Consider the following 14,753-nt stretch of genomic DNA (forward strand, 5'->3'; position numbering starts at 1 on the left):
TGCAGGTGGCGCTATAGAGCCATTTTTCCACACATATGCGCAACTCCCATAAAATATCAAATTTTTCGCCAGTCCTGATGTGCACGCCAAATTTCACGCGTTTTGGAATATGATAAGGCTGCCAAAAAGGCAATTCATTTCCCGAGGAGCGATTAAGTTTGAAAAATTTACAGCAAATTGAAGATGGCCGACTTCCTGTTGGGTTTAGGGCGTGGCTGTAATTGACTTTTTGGTGTGTCCGGATGTTCTGCATATGCCCACCAAATATTGTAGCTGTACATGAAACATTGTGGCAGTTGGCCTAATGACTACTTTTTCAACTTTGCAGGTGGCGCTATAGAGCCATGTTGCCACGCACATGCGCAGCTCCCATAAAATATCAAATTTTTCGCCAGTCCTGATGTGCATGCCAAATTTCACGCGTTTTGGAGTATGATAAGGCCGCCAAAAAGCCAATTTACTTTACGGGAGAAAAAAAATAAAAATAAAATAATAATAATAATTAAAGCTGCAAGCAGCGATGGACGGGTCCTCGCATCCACGCTGGTCGGCGAATCCATGCACGTCCACCAGGTGGCACTGTGACTGAGAGTGTGTGCTGGCCTCTGAATCACATCTGGACCAGAGTTTAATGACACGTAAAATTTCAGCCAGATTGGAGCATGTTCAGACTAGTTATACAGCATTTCCTGCCCATCCACCACCAGGTGGCGCTGTAACTCAGAGTGTATTTCAAACAGTGGATGTGATGAGGGCTGGACTCTGATCACTCATGAAAAGTTTCAGGCTGATTTGATCATGTAGAGGCCAGTTATACAGCATTTATTGTCCCTCCAACAGGTGGCGCTGCAACTGAGAGTGTCTGTTGGCCTGTAGATGTGATCAGGATTGGATTGTGATCACACATGGAAAGTTTGAGGCAGATTGGAGCATGCAGAGGAGAGTTATACAGCAGTTGTTGTTTCATGGCGAAGCATCAAAACTCTAATGGTCGCCATGGCCACGCCATTTGGCTTCTGGTTAAACTTTTGATAACTTTTCATCACCAAGTCCTGCTGTGTGGACTGACAAAATTTCAGGTCTCCTGGAATTATCCCCTAGGAGGTATTAACTCTCAAAAATGAGAAAAATCATCAAAAATCTCACAATTAATCCAAGATGGCCGACTTCCTGTTGGGTTTAGGACATGGCTCCAAGAGGCTTTTTTGTGCGTCCTGATGTGCTCTATAAGCCTCCCAAATTTCATGGATGTAGGTGAAACGTGCTGGGGGGGCTGTTTGTTAAAAATACTGTAGGGGGCGCTATAGCATGTGCAGTGCCGAGATGCATACAGTGTTGTTCCTTGGGTCAATGGTGATGTGTGTGGTAATTTTTGTGAGCATTGGAGTATTCCTAACCTGTCAGAAAGGGCTTTGTTTTTCATGGCGATATTTGGTTGCTACGGCAACAGCGTTGCATGAAATGTCACACCCTTCACAGTGTGTGATTGTCAAGAGGTGAAGACTCGACTGACCAATTTCCAGCATGATATCACCAAGTTTGGGGCCATTGTACCTGAAAATATAAGGCCTTAAACTTACTATTACCAACAGGTGGCGCTATGACTTTTTCAGAATTTATGAGTGTGGATGTGTTCAGACTGGACCTGGTGTCCATCATGTGAAGTTTGGGGCAGATAGGATCTTGTTCAGCTGAGATATGAATCGTTAAATTTTCATGGCGAAACATCGAAATTGGTTTGGCCGCCACAGACACGCCCTTTGATGACAAGTCACCATTTTCACTGGGATGCATCATCAATGTGTTTAGGCTGTTGTCACTGCATTTGAAGTGAATATGATCAACCGGGTAACAATAGGGCATGAAAGTGTAAAAGATGTCTATTTCCTGAAACCACAAGGTGGCGCTATGACTGTCAATGAATATCCCTATGTGGATGACATCAGGACAGGACTGTCATCATACATGGAAAGTTTCAGGCAGATTGGAGCATGTTGAGAAGAATTAGACACCACTTCCTGTTTCATGGCGAAGGATCAGTTGTTTGAGGCTCCGCCATGGCCACACCTTTTGGCTTCTGGTTGAGTTTTTGATAACTTTTCATCAGAAAGGTCTGGTGCATGTACTGGCCAAATTTAAGTTCTCTCAGACTTATCCACTAGGAGCTATAAATTTTGACAAATGTACAGCAAATTCAAGATGGCCGACTTCCTGTTGGGTTTAGGGTGTGGCTGTGATTGACTTTTTGGTGTGTCCTGATGTGGTGCATATGCCCACCAAATATTGTAGCTGTAAATAAAACATTGTGGAAGTTGGCCTAATGACCACTTTTTCAATTTTGCAGGTGGCGCTATAGAGCCATTTTTCCACACATATGCGCAACTCCCATAAAATATCAAATTTTTCGCCAGTTCTGATGTGCACGCCAAATTTCACGCGTTTTGGTTCATGATAAGGCCGCCAAAAAGGCAAGTCATTTCCCGAGGAGCGATTAAGTTTGAAAAATTTACAGCAAATTGAAGGTGGCCGACTTCCTGTTGGGTTTAGGGCGTGGCTGTAATTGACTTTTTGGTGTGTCCAGATGTTCTGCATATGCCCACCAAATATTGTAGCTGTACATGAAACATTGTGGCAGTTGGCCTAATGACTACTTTTTCAACTTTGCAGGTGGCGCTATAGAGCCATTTTGCCACGCACATGCGCAACTCCCATAAAATATCAAATTTTTCGCCAGTCCTGATGTGCATGCCAAATTTCACGCGTTTTGGAGTATGATAAGGCCGCCAAAAAGCCAATTTACTTTACGGGAGAAAAATAAAAAAAAAAAAAAAAAAAAAAAAAAAAAAAAAAATAATAATAATAATAATAAACCCTAGGGTTTCAATAGGGTCCTTGGCACCGCTGGTGCCTTGGACAGTCGGTGCCCTGGCACCGCCTGTCCTTCGCACCCTCGGTGCTCGGACCCTAATAATAATAATAATAATAAACCCTAGGGTTTCAATAGGGTCCTTGGCACCGCTGGTGCCTTGGACAGTCGGTGCCCTGGCACCGCCTGTCCTTCGCACCCTCGGTGCTCGGACCCTAATAATAATAATAATAAACCCTAGGGTTTCAATAGGGTCCTTGGCACCGCTGGTGCCTTGGACAGTCGGTGCCCTGGCACCGCCTGTCCTTCGCACCCTCGGTGCTCGGACCCTAATAATAATTAAAGCTGCAAGCAGCGATGGACGGGTCCTCGCATCCACGCTGGTCGTGAATCCACGCACGTCCACCAGGTGGCGCTGTGACTGAGAGTGTATGTCGGCCTCTGAATCGCATCTGGACCAGAGTCCAATCATACATTTAAAATTTCAGCCAGACTGTAGCATGTTCAGAGCAGTTATAGAGCATTTCCTGTCTATCCACCAGGTGGCGCTGTAACTCAGAGTGTATTTCACACAGTGGATGTGATGAGGGTTGGACTCTGATCACTCATGAAAAGTTTCAGGCTGATTTGATCATGTAGAGGCCAGTTATACAGCATTTACTGTCCCTCCATCAGGTGGCGCTGCGACTGAGAGTGTCTGTTGGCCTGTAGATGTGATCAGGATTGGATTGTGATCACACATGGAAAGTTTGAGGCAGATTGGAGCATGCAGAGGAGAGTTATACAGCAGTTGATGTTTCATGGCGAAGCATCAAAACGCTGATGGTCGCCATGGCCACGCCATTTGGCTTCTGGTTAAACTTTTGATAACTTTTCATCACCAAGTCCTGCTGTGTGGACTGACAAAATTTCAGGTCTCCTGGAATTATCCCCTAGGAGGTATTAACTCTCAAAAATGAGAAAAATCATCAAAAATCTCACAATTAATCCAAGATGGCCGACTTCCTGTTGGGTTTAGGACATGGCTCCAAGAGGCTTTTTTGTGCGTCCTGATGTGCTCTATAAGCCTCCCAAATTTCATGGATGTAGGTGAAACGTGCTGGGGGGGCTGTTTGTTAAAAATACTGTAGGGGGCGCTATAGCATGTGCAGTGCCGAGATGCATACAGTGTTGTTCCTTGGGTCAATGGTGATGTGTGTGGTAATTTTTGTGAGCATTGGAGTATTCCTAACCTGTCAGAAAGGGCTTTGTTTTTCATGGCGATATTTGGTTGCTACGGCAACAGCGTTACATGAAATGTCACACCCTTCACAGTGTGTGATTGTCAAGAGGTGAAGACTCGACTGACCAATTTCCAGCATGATATCACCAAGTTTGGGGCCATTGTACCTGAAAATATAAGGCCTTAAACTTACTATTACCAACAGGTGGCGCTATGACTTTTTCAAAATTTATGAGTGTGGATGTGTTCAGACTGGACCTGGTATCCAGCATGTGAAGTCTGAGGCAGATAGGATGTTGTTCAGCTGAGATATGAATCGTTAAATTTTCATGGCGAAACATCGAAATTGGTTTGGCCGCCACAGACACGCCCTTTGATGACAAGTCACCATTTTCACTGGGATGCATCATCAATGTGTTTAGGCTGTTGTCACTGCATTTGAAGTGAATATGATCAACCGGGTAACAATAGGGCATGAAAGTGTAAAAGATGTCTATTTCCTGAAACCACAAGGTGGCGCTATGACTGTCAATGAATATCCCTATGTGGATGACATCAGGACAGGACTGTCATCATACATGTAAAGTTTCAGGCAGATTGGAGCATGTTGAGAAGAATTAGACACCACTTCCTGTTTCATGGCGAAGGATCAGTTGTTTGAGGCTCCGCCATGGCCACACCTTTTGGCTTCTGGTTGAGTTTTTGATAACTTTTCATCAGAAAGGTCTGGTGCATGTACTGGCCAAATTTCAGTTCTCTCAGACTTATCCACTAGGAGCTATAAATTTTGACAAATGTACAGCAAATTCAAGATGGCCGACTTCCTGTTGGGTTTAGGGTGTGGCTGTGATTGACTTTTTGGTGTGTCCTGATGTGGTGCATATGCCCACCAAATATTGTAGCTGTAAATAAAACATTGTGGAAGTTGGCCTAATGACCACTGTTTCAATTTTGCAGGTGGCGCTATAGAGCCATTTTTTCACACATATGCGCAACTCCCATAAAATATCAAATTTTTCGCCAGTCCTGATGTGCACGCCAAATTTCACGCGTTTTGGTTCATGATAAGGCCGCCAAAAAGGCAAGTCATTTCCCGAGGAGCGATTAAGTTTGAAAAATTTACAGCAAATTGAAGGTGGCCGACTTCCTGTTGGGTTTAGGGCGTGGCTGTAATTGACTTTTTGGTGTGTCCAGATGTTCTGCATATGCCCACCAAATATTGTAGCTGTACATGAAACATTGTGGCAGTTGGCCTAATGACTACTTTTTCAACTTTGCAGGTGGCGCTATAGAGCCATTTTGCCACGCACATGCGCAACTCCCATAAAATATCAAATTTTTCGCCAGTCCTGATGTGCATGCCAAATTTCACGCGTTTTGGAGTATGATAAGGCCGCCAAAAAGCCAATTTACTTTACGGGAGAAAAAAAAAAAATAATAATAATAAACCCTAGGGTTTCAATAGGGTCCTTGGCACCGCTGGTGCCTTGGACAGTCGGTGCCCTGGCACCGCCTGTCCTTCGCACCCTCGGTGCTCGGACCCTAATAATAATAATAATAATAATAATAATAAACCCTAGGGTTTCAATAGGGTCCTTGGCACCGCTGGTGCCTTGGACAGTCGGTGCCCTGGCACCGCCTGTCCTTCGCACCCTCGGTGCTCGGACCCTAATTAAAGCTGCAAGCAGCGATGGACGGGTCCTCGCATCCACGCTGGTCGGCGAATCCATGCACGTCCACCAGGTGGCGCTGTGACTGAGAGTGTGTGCTGGCCTCTGAATCACATCTGGACCAGAGTTTAATCACACGTAAAATTTCAGCCAGATTGGAGCATGTTCAGACTAGTTATACAGCATTTCCTGCCCATCCACCACCAGGTGGCGCTGTAACTCAGAGTGTATTTCAAACAGTGGATGTGATGAGGGCTGGACTCTGATCACTCATGAAAAGTTTCAGGCTGATTTGATCATGTAGAGGCCAGTTATACAGCATTTATTGTCCCTCCAACAGGTGGCGCTGCAACTGAGAGTGTCTGTTGGCCTGTAGATGTGATCAGGATTGGATTGTGATCACACATGGAAAGTTTGAGGCAGATTGGAGCATGCAGAGGAGAGTTATACAGCAGTTGTTGTTTCATGGCGAAGCATCAAAACTAATGGTCGCCATGGCCACGCCATTTGGCTTCTGGTTAAACTTTTGATAATTTTTCCAAACCAAGTCCTGCTGTGTGGACTGACAAAATTTCAGGTCTCCTGGAATTATCCCCGAGGAGGTATTAATTCTCAAAAATGAGAAAAATCATCAAAAATCTCACAATTAATCCAAGATGGCTGACTTCCTGTTGGGTTTAGGACATGGCTCCAAGAGGCTTTTTTGTGCGTCCTGATGTGCTCTATAAGCCTCCCAAATTTCATGGATGTAGGTGAAACGTGCTGGGGGGGCTGTTTGTTAAAAATACTGTAGGGGGCGCTATAGCATGTGCAGTGCCGAGATGCATACAGTGTTGTTCCTTGGGTGAATGGTGATGTGTGTGGTAATTTTTGTGAGCATTGGAGTATTCCTAACCTGTCAGAAAGGGCTTTGTTTTTCATGGCGATATTTGGTTGCTACGGCAACAGCGTTGCATGAAATGTCACACCCTTCACAGTGTGTGATTGTCAAGAGGTGAAGACTCGACTGACCAATTTCCAGCTTGATATCACCAAGTTTGGGGCCATTGTACCTGAAAATATAAAGCCTTAAACTTACTATTACCAACAGGTGGCGCTATGACCTTTGTGGAATTTATGAGTGTGGATGTGTTCAGACTGGACCTGGTGTCCATCATGTGAAGTTCGGGGCAGATAGGATCTTGTTCAGCTGAGATATGAATCGTTACATTTTCATGGCGAAACATCGAAATTCCTTTGGCCGCCACAGACACGCCCTTTGATGACAAGTCACCATTTTCACTGGGATGCATCATCAATGTGTTCAGCCTGTTGTCACCGCATTTGAAGTGAATATGATCAACCGGGTAACAATAGGGCATGAAAGTGTAAAAGATGTCTATTTCCTGAAACCACAAGGTGGCGCTATGACTGTCAATGAATATCCCTATGTGGATGACATCAGGACAGGACTGTCATCATACATGTAAAGTTTCAGGCAGATTGGAGCATGTTGAGAAGAATTAGACACCACTTCCTGTTTCATGGCGACGGATCAGTTTTTTGAGGCTCCGCCATGGCCACACCTTTTGGCTTCTGGTTGAGTTTTTGATAACTTTTCATCAGAAAGGTCTGATGCATGTACTGGCCAAATTTCAGTTCTCTCAGACTTACCCCGTAGGAGCTATTAATTTTGACAAATGTACAGCAAATTCAAGATGACTGACTTCCTGTTGGGTTTAGGGCGTGGCTGTGATTGACTTTTGGTGTGTCCTGATGTGGTGCATATGCCCACCAAATATTGTAGCTGTAAATGAAACATTGTGGCAGTTGGCCTAATGACCACTTTTTCAAGTTTGCAGGTGGCACTATAGAGACATTTTGCCACGCGCATGAGCAACTCCCATAAAATATCAAATTTTTCGCCAGTCCTGATGTGCACGCCAAATTTCACGCGTTTTGGGATATGATAAGGCCCCCAAAAAGGCAATTCATTTGCCAGGAGAAATTAATTTTGACAAATTACAGCAAATTCAAGATGGCCGACTTCCTGTTGGGTTTAGGGCGTGGCTGTGATTGACTTTTTGGTGTGTCCTGATGTGGTGCATATGGCCACCAAATATTGTAGCTGTAAATGAAACATTGTGGAAGTTGGCCTAATGACCACTTTCAATTTTGCAGGTGGCGCTATAGAGCCATTTTGCCACACACATGCGCAACTCCTGTAAAATATCAGATTCTTCTCCAGTCCTGATGTGCACGCCAAATTTCATGCATTTTGGGATATGATAAGGCCCCCAAAAAGGCAATTCATTTGCCGGGAGAAATTAATTTTGACAAATTACAGCAAATTCAAGATGGCCGACTTCCTGTTGGGTTTAGGGCGTGGATGTGATTGACTTTTTGGTGTGTCCTGATGTTCTGCATATGCCCACCAAATATTGTAGCTGTAAATGAAACATTGTGGAAGTTGGCCTAATGACCACTTTTCAATTTTGCAGGTGGCGCTATAGAGCCATTTTGCCACACACATGCGCAACTCCCATAAAATATCAAATTCTTCACCAGTCCTGATGTGCATGCCAAATTTCATGCGTTTTGGGATATGATAAGGCCCCCAAAAAGGCAATTCATTTCCCGAGGAGGTATTAAGTTTGAAAAATTTACAGCAAATTGAAGATGGCCGACTTCCTGTTGGGTTTAGGGTGTGGCTGTAATTGACTTTTTGGTGTGTCCTGGTGTTCTGCATATGCCCACCAAATATTGTAGCCGTACATGAAACATTGTGGCAGTTGGCCTAATGACTACTTTTTCAAGTTTGCAGGTGGCGCTATAGAGCCATTTTGCCACGCGCATGCGCAACTCCCATGAAATATCAAATTTTTCGCCAGTCCTGATGTGCATGCCAAATTTCATGCGTTTTGGAGTATGATAAGGCCGCCAAAAAGCCAATTTACTTTCCGGGAGAAAAAAAAAATTAACCCTAGGGTTTCAATAGGGTCCTAGGCACCGCTGGTGCCTTGGACAGTCGGTGCCCTTGCACCGCCTGTCCTTCGCACCCTCGGTGCTCGGACCCTAATAAGGATGGAAATGTTTTTAATTTCTAACTAAGGATGTGCTATTAATATTCTGAAATCAGTTTATTACTACCTCTCTTCTCTATAACTATATAGTTTAAGAGCAGCAAAATATCTTCAAATATTACAATATCGTTTTTCTTCTACTGTATATTAAATAACATCTGTAATCTTATAATAATTCCATTATTGTGTTAATTATTTATGCCTTTAATAATGATGTTGACCATTTCAACGGACCAGGACTGAGTTCTTGATCTGAGAAGTGTTGTTTCACTTTTATGTGTTCATTTACTGAGTTGGATTTTGATTTAAAAAAAATGTGCTATATTAATGTGAGAACTCGTGTTCAGTTTTAAAGAACATTCAAATAGAAAGTATTTTTCTGAAGAATGCAGTTTATAGAAATAAATGGAGTTCAGTAAGAATCTGAATGGCAGGTCAGACTTCAGTCTCAACTGCAGACATAAGAGAGGACAGGCAGAGATGCCATCCTTATAAAAGGTAATTTCACTACAACACCACTACATTGACCCAATAGACTATTTTAATAACTTATTTTGTACACGAGATGACCAATGTTTTATTTTATTTTTAAGCTCAGTTAAATACTATAACTCATTAAAAGGGACAGATGCTCATTGGGAGTGTGTGGCTCTGAAAAGAGCCGTTGGTTCTCTGCAGGATGTGGATCCTTTACTTGGCTTTGCCGGCCTTCTCGCTCTTCTTGGGCAGCAGCACCGCCTGGATGTTGGGCAGCACGCCGCCCTGAGCGATGGTGACTCCGCCCAGCAGCTTGTTGAGCTCCTCGTCGTTGCGGACAGCCAGCTGCAGGTGACGGGGGATGATGCGGGTCTTCTTGTTGTCACGGGCAGCGTTTCCAGCACAGCCGCCAGGTAGACGGGGGCACTGGCACCCACACGCTCCGCATAGTTGCCCTTCCTCAGCAGCCTGTGGACACGACCGACCGGGAACTGGAGTCCTGCTCGGGAGGAGCGGGTCTTTGCCTTGGCTCTGGCTTTGCCGGTCTTTCCACGTCCAGACATGTTTCACTGTCACAGTCTGTCACTGAAAGCAGAAACTAGAATAACGGTAAAGAGACAGGCAGCAGGTTATATAGAGCAACACGACTGCTCTCTGATTGGTCAGAGTGAGCGTAGAGTGTGGTCGTCCAATCAGAGGAGAGCTGTTTTATCTCTAACAGCTGCTTCATTCAGACCACAGACTATATATGGGAGACGCCAGTGTTTACAAACAGTGACATCACGAAGTCTCATGATTACCGCGCTGGTTGGCAAGAGGAACCAGAGGAACAATGGCTGATGATAACAATGTGAACTATCCTTCCGTGAAATTGTCCGATTATGCTCAATCCTTATCACCTGAGGCCCGACAAATATACGTGAGTAAGCTGAGATATCAGGGAAACAGTAAAACCTTGCCAGATCCCTACAATTTGAAGACTGGGCCGGTTGACGATCCTTCATTGTGGCCGGACATTTCCTTCACCGACATTTATTTTTACTTGATTGACACCGCTGGGCAGTTCACCCACCCCATATCTTCTGTTAATCTTCAACAAGATGTCAAAGAAACGTCAAGAAGTTGCTGTATTTTTTGTCTGCAGTATGGCTTCTATGTAACAGTAACATTGGTGATCGAAAATAGGACAATTGTAAAAAACGATCGCTAGACACATACAGAAACAGATATGGTTACAAATAGGAGGCTGCTGGCTTAAGGAGATGTTACTGAATATGCTTCATTCGACTTTAGTATACTTTCATCGCCTAAAAAGTGATCGGTAACACATGACAACACTGAACCAAACCGAAAGTGTAGAGATCGCCTCAGGATGCGACACTAAATCAATATCTTTTGGTAAATAAGCTCAAAGTTGGACATACTAAACATGCTAAACTATTGAATAGTTTACCTGAAGAAAAGTGGGAGCCACAAACATGATCTCTGCTGCTTACTGGGGTCCAATTTTTCCTGTTGATGGCTGAAGCCACCGCCATCTTCTCTCTCCTGAAATTGGTATTCGGTGAAATTTCAAGCCTGATCCCTTCTCAAAACGCTTCGTACAACCAACAACTACACACGCTATTACCATTGTGGTAAATGCATGTGCGATTTCATTCATGAAAAGTGATAACTTTACGTATTTGTTTCAAACCCGATACCGTTCTCGTAGCAAGCCGTTATGTTACTGCCGGTTCTTGCCAACCAGCAGCGGTCTTGTACCACGTGACCATAACAAATGACGACACGCTGGCGTCTCCCATAAGGACCGAAACATAACCAATGTACAGTTTGAAATATATCAGTTTAACTGCAGTTTAGTGAAGCGTATTTTTTAGTTTACTTTACTTTTACTGGAAATAGAAAGGAGTTCTCACTTTATATTTATGAAATTATGATACACACGAATATATGTAGTAGATTAAGCCATAGCTACATTTTGATTGAAATTTTATTTCTTAACATTAAATGTAAAATTTTCTTGTATTTTTTTCATACTGTTTCTCCATTGGAAGGAAGTTAAGATTCATTAAAGTGCATATTTATATTATTCATTTACGTTTGTCATGATTTAGAATAAAAATAATGATATCTGTGTGGTTTAAGTATGATCTGGTAGACAACTGCTCTGACACTTGAGCTCTGCTGGGGTATAACCATGTTGCCTATCTGATTTCATCACCTGCACTTGGAGATCTGAGGACATGTAGAAAGAAAAGAAATGCAGTTCATCTTCATATGTTCATTAAAGCAGCATCTGGAACCAAATCACTGGTTTCCTTCAATAGAAATGTTAGTTGTGACAGACAGAGTGAGTCCAGGTGAAGCAGTAAATCCCCCAGCTGGTTGGTTTGTTGTGAATCTGAACTTGTTCTCAGCTGAGTCGCGCTTTCTCAGTTCTCTGCAACTCATAGTGTGAAGGTTTGTCTTTATGTAGCGATATTGCCTTATTAAACGTTAATTTAATAAGTCTGCACTCGTTGATAGTTTATTAATCGGGGCACCACCCAGTCTATTTACTGGGAAATTATTAATCCATCTTAAAAAAAAATATTATTCATGGATTGAAAATTTTGATTAGTTAATCAGTCTAATATCTGAATGTCGAGAATCCTCGAAAAACATTGACCCCAGTCAACACATATAAACGCAAAAGAGACTGTAATTGTGGTTTAAATGAAAGATATTTATTGACTAAAACTAATAACAAAACAGTGATTAATACAGTAATAAGTATAATGTGTGTGTGTGTGTGTGTGTGTGTATAGGTGATGATAGATGGGTGTGTGTGTGTGTGTGTGTGTGTGTGTGCGCGTGTGTTAATTATTCAGATTTGCATTTCTTACTAGGATTATGGACTGAGTAATCAGACCGCTGAAGGTATGACGAGATGATTAATAATTTGGAAAAATGAACGACTGATAGGTGACTAAACGGAGTTATTAAAAGGAAGATTTTGGAAGCTATTTAAGTAAGATTTCAAGCTATTTTTGAGACGTCAACCCAATAATTCAGATCACACCAATGCGTTTGCTGGCTTACTTTGTTGAAGAACGGGTCGCTCAGAATTCGTTCCGGCTGGGACCACGTTGCGTCTTGAACGGACCTTCAATCCTCGGCGGATCCCCGAGTCATGAAGTCTGTCGCTATGGCCACGTCTTAGCGTCCTGCCGTCTTGGGAGTTGTGGAGCGCCTCTGGTTCGGTTCGGGCCAGCTGGGTGGATCTCAGCAGATGGTGGGGAGAACGCAGGAACGTTCGTCCTTCTCTGGGGTTGACTTGACCGAAAAATAGCTTGATAACAAAATAAAACCGCAGGCTCTTGTTTTGTCTCGGTCAGCAGTTTTGGCTGGAGAACAGATGAATAAAGAGCCGCTAAAAAAAAAACTGTCGGAGCCGTGAAAACGGAATCACATTAGTTCTTAATTAAAAATAATTGTCGTCAAATAAAAATGGACTTCATTTGTTTAAATAGTGAGCGAAGATATCTATTCTTTGATTTAAAAGAAAAATGATTAAGAGTCGTGGTTAGCAAAGGCCAGCTCTGCTACCAGGATAATCTTAGAATAAAGAGGACAAAAGATAGTGAAAGGCGCCAAAGAAAACAAAAGAGTCGCTCGGACGGAGTTTCGGTAAGCTAGTTAGGAAGAAGAGCCAAAGGCGTGAGAGCTAAAGAGGTGTAAAGAGGGTAAGAGTAAGAGCGGAAGAGAGCGAGCAACGTAAAATGGCTGGTTTTAAGGGTTTTCTCTGAGAAGGGGCGTGGAAGTGTCGGCTGAGGCGCGCATTCCTTTGAATCTGAAGGAGGAATCTCCTTGGGCTCAGAGGGGAGAGATGAAACCGGATCAAATAATGATTAAAAATATTAAAATGCGCAAAAAGAACGATCTGTTTACTCCTCCATGATCCTTACAATATATTTTAACCGATCAAAGATAAAATAAACTGATTATACAAGCTAGTCTAAGAATATGTGAGTTCTAGTTTCTATTTATATGTTCGTGTGCGTTCTAATGGTTGTTATATGTATCACAGTGAAGACATGGTAACATACATTCATACAAGGCAGAATAAAATAGTTTTCACTTCTTTGAAACCTGGATAAAGCAAAGTTTTTATAGTTAATACCGTGAAAACCTCGATAATGTCATGGCATTCCGACGTCAATAGGGGGCAATGTTGAACTGTGGAAGAGATGGGTCAGGCAGACAATAAACTTTCCAGAATTAATATCTCAGGACAGAAACATGCTAGAGACGTCGGAGTTGGACTAACATGTATAACAACTTATTATTTAAACTTTAATATCTTCAAAATCGCAAAATAAACGTCAGAAGCAGGATTTTAGAAAGAGTGTCCTTCTGAGCAACAAACAGGCTGAGTGTCTTTTTGCAGAGGTGAGAAGCAGGTCATTAGAATATTTATGACCCTGCTTATCTGATGGCAGACCGGGAGAGCAGCAGAGGTCCAGCTGCGAGGACACTTAGTTCATCAAAGCAGTTCTGTCGGTGTGGACCACAAACATTTGAATGGTAATCAAATTTTAAAGGTGTTAACAGTACTCTGAGAAAAAGGGTCTGTATGTGAAGTTAGAAATACATGAAAGCATACATGTCCCAATTCAATACAGGAATAGTGGCAGCTTGCAAAAAGGAGTCTCTTAAGCAATGTCATAGGTCACCATAAGCATGAATTTAGGGTGTCCTGGGTGATAGTAGAGATGTCTCTGAAATGATGCAGGTCTCTCTCTGGTCATAAAAAAAGCACTTTGGCTGTTTACTTAGGTCTTTGGGAGAGAGAGTTTCGTTGTTATCTAAGGAGGGAATCTGCTGTGGAATGTTCTGGTCACTTAAAGTGGATGTCTTACTACATTTACATCAACAGCTCAAATAATAAAATGTACGACTGTCACAGCTTTCACAGTTGTTCTGACAAAACACTGCAACTCAGGATGAAAGGAAAATGTAAAGTGTTCTTTATTTCTGGAAAATACAGTCTGAAAAATAAACAGAAAAACATTTTACTGCTAAAATGTAAAATTTTCTGCAGCACTTAGAATGAAGTGAAATGATGGTGCATCTACAGAAGCTGCATTCAACAAAGTGTGACACATAAAACCCTGTACAGAGTGGAGTTTGAATGACCTGTTATCAACACATTTCTTTGTTGTTTTCTGATGGGACAGATGAGACATACTTTTTATAAAATACTGTAAACTACTTTTATTTTATCAACCCTCGTGGACCCTGAGGTCCTCTGGTTCTGGCTTTTTAACGATACCACAAGTTAGAACTAGAACACACGGGGAGGCGGCATTCAGTTATTATGGCCCCCGACGGTGGAACACCCTCCCAGAGAACCTCAGGGCCGCAGAGAATGTTGATGTTTTTAAAAAGAGGCTCAACACCCATCTTTTTAA

General features: G+C 42.8%; 1 long non-coding RNA gene and 1 pseudogene across 1 annotated transcript; both read right to left on the reverse strand.

The window, feature by feature from the left end:
- Nucleotides 1-892: 892 nt before the first annotated feature.
- Nucleotides 893-8,312, reverse strand: LOC127533469 (uncharacterized). The gene is made up of 2 exons (XR_007941207.1): nucleotides 4,347-8,312; nucleotides 893-1,645 (listed from the first exon to the last, which is right to left on the reverse strand). It is a non-coding gene; the product is annotated as an uncharacterized LOC127533469 (long non-coding RNA).
- A 747-nt stretch (nucleotides 8,313-9,059) lies between these two features.
- Nucleotides 9,060-10,044, reverse strand: LOC110945319 (histone H2A-like; annotated as a pseudogene).
- Between the last annotated feature and the right edge of the window lie 4,709 nt (nucleotides 10,045-14,753).

This window comes from Acanthochromis polyacanthus, chromosome 3 (assembly GCF_021347895.1).
Source record: "Acanthochromis polyacanthus isolate Apoly-LR-REF ecotype Palm Island chromosome 3, KAUST_Apoly_ChrSc, whole genome shotgun sequence".
Classification (NCBI taxonomy): Eukaryota; Metazoa; Chordata; class Actinopteri; family Pomacentridae; genus Acanthochromis; species Acanthochromis polyacanthus.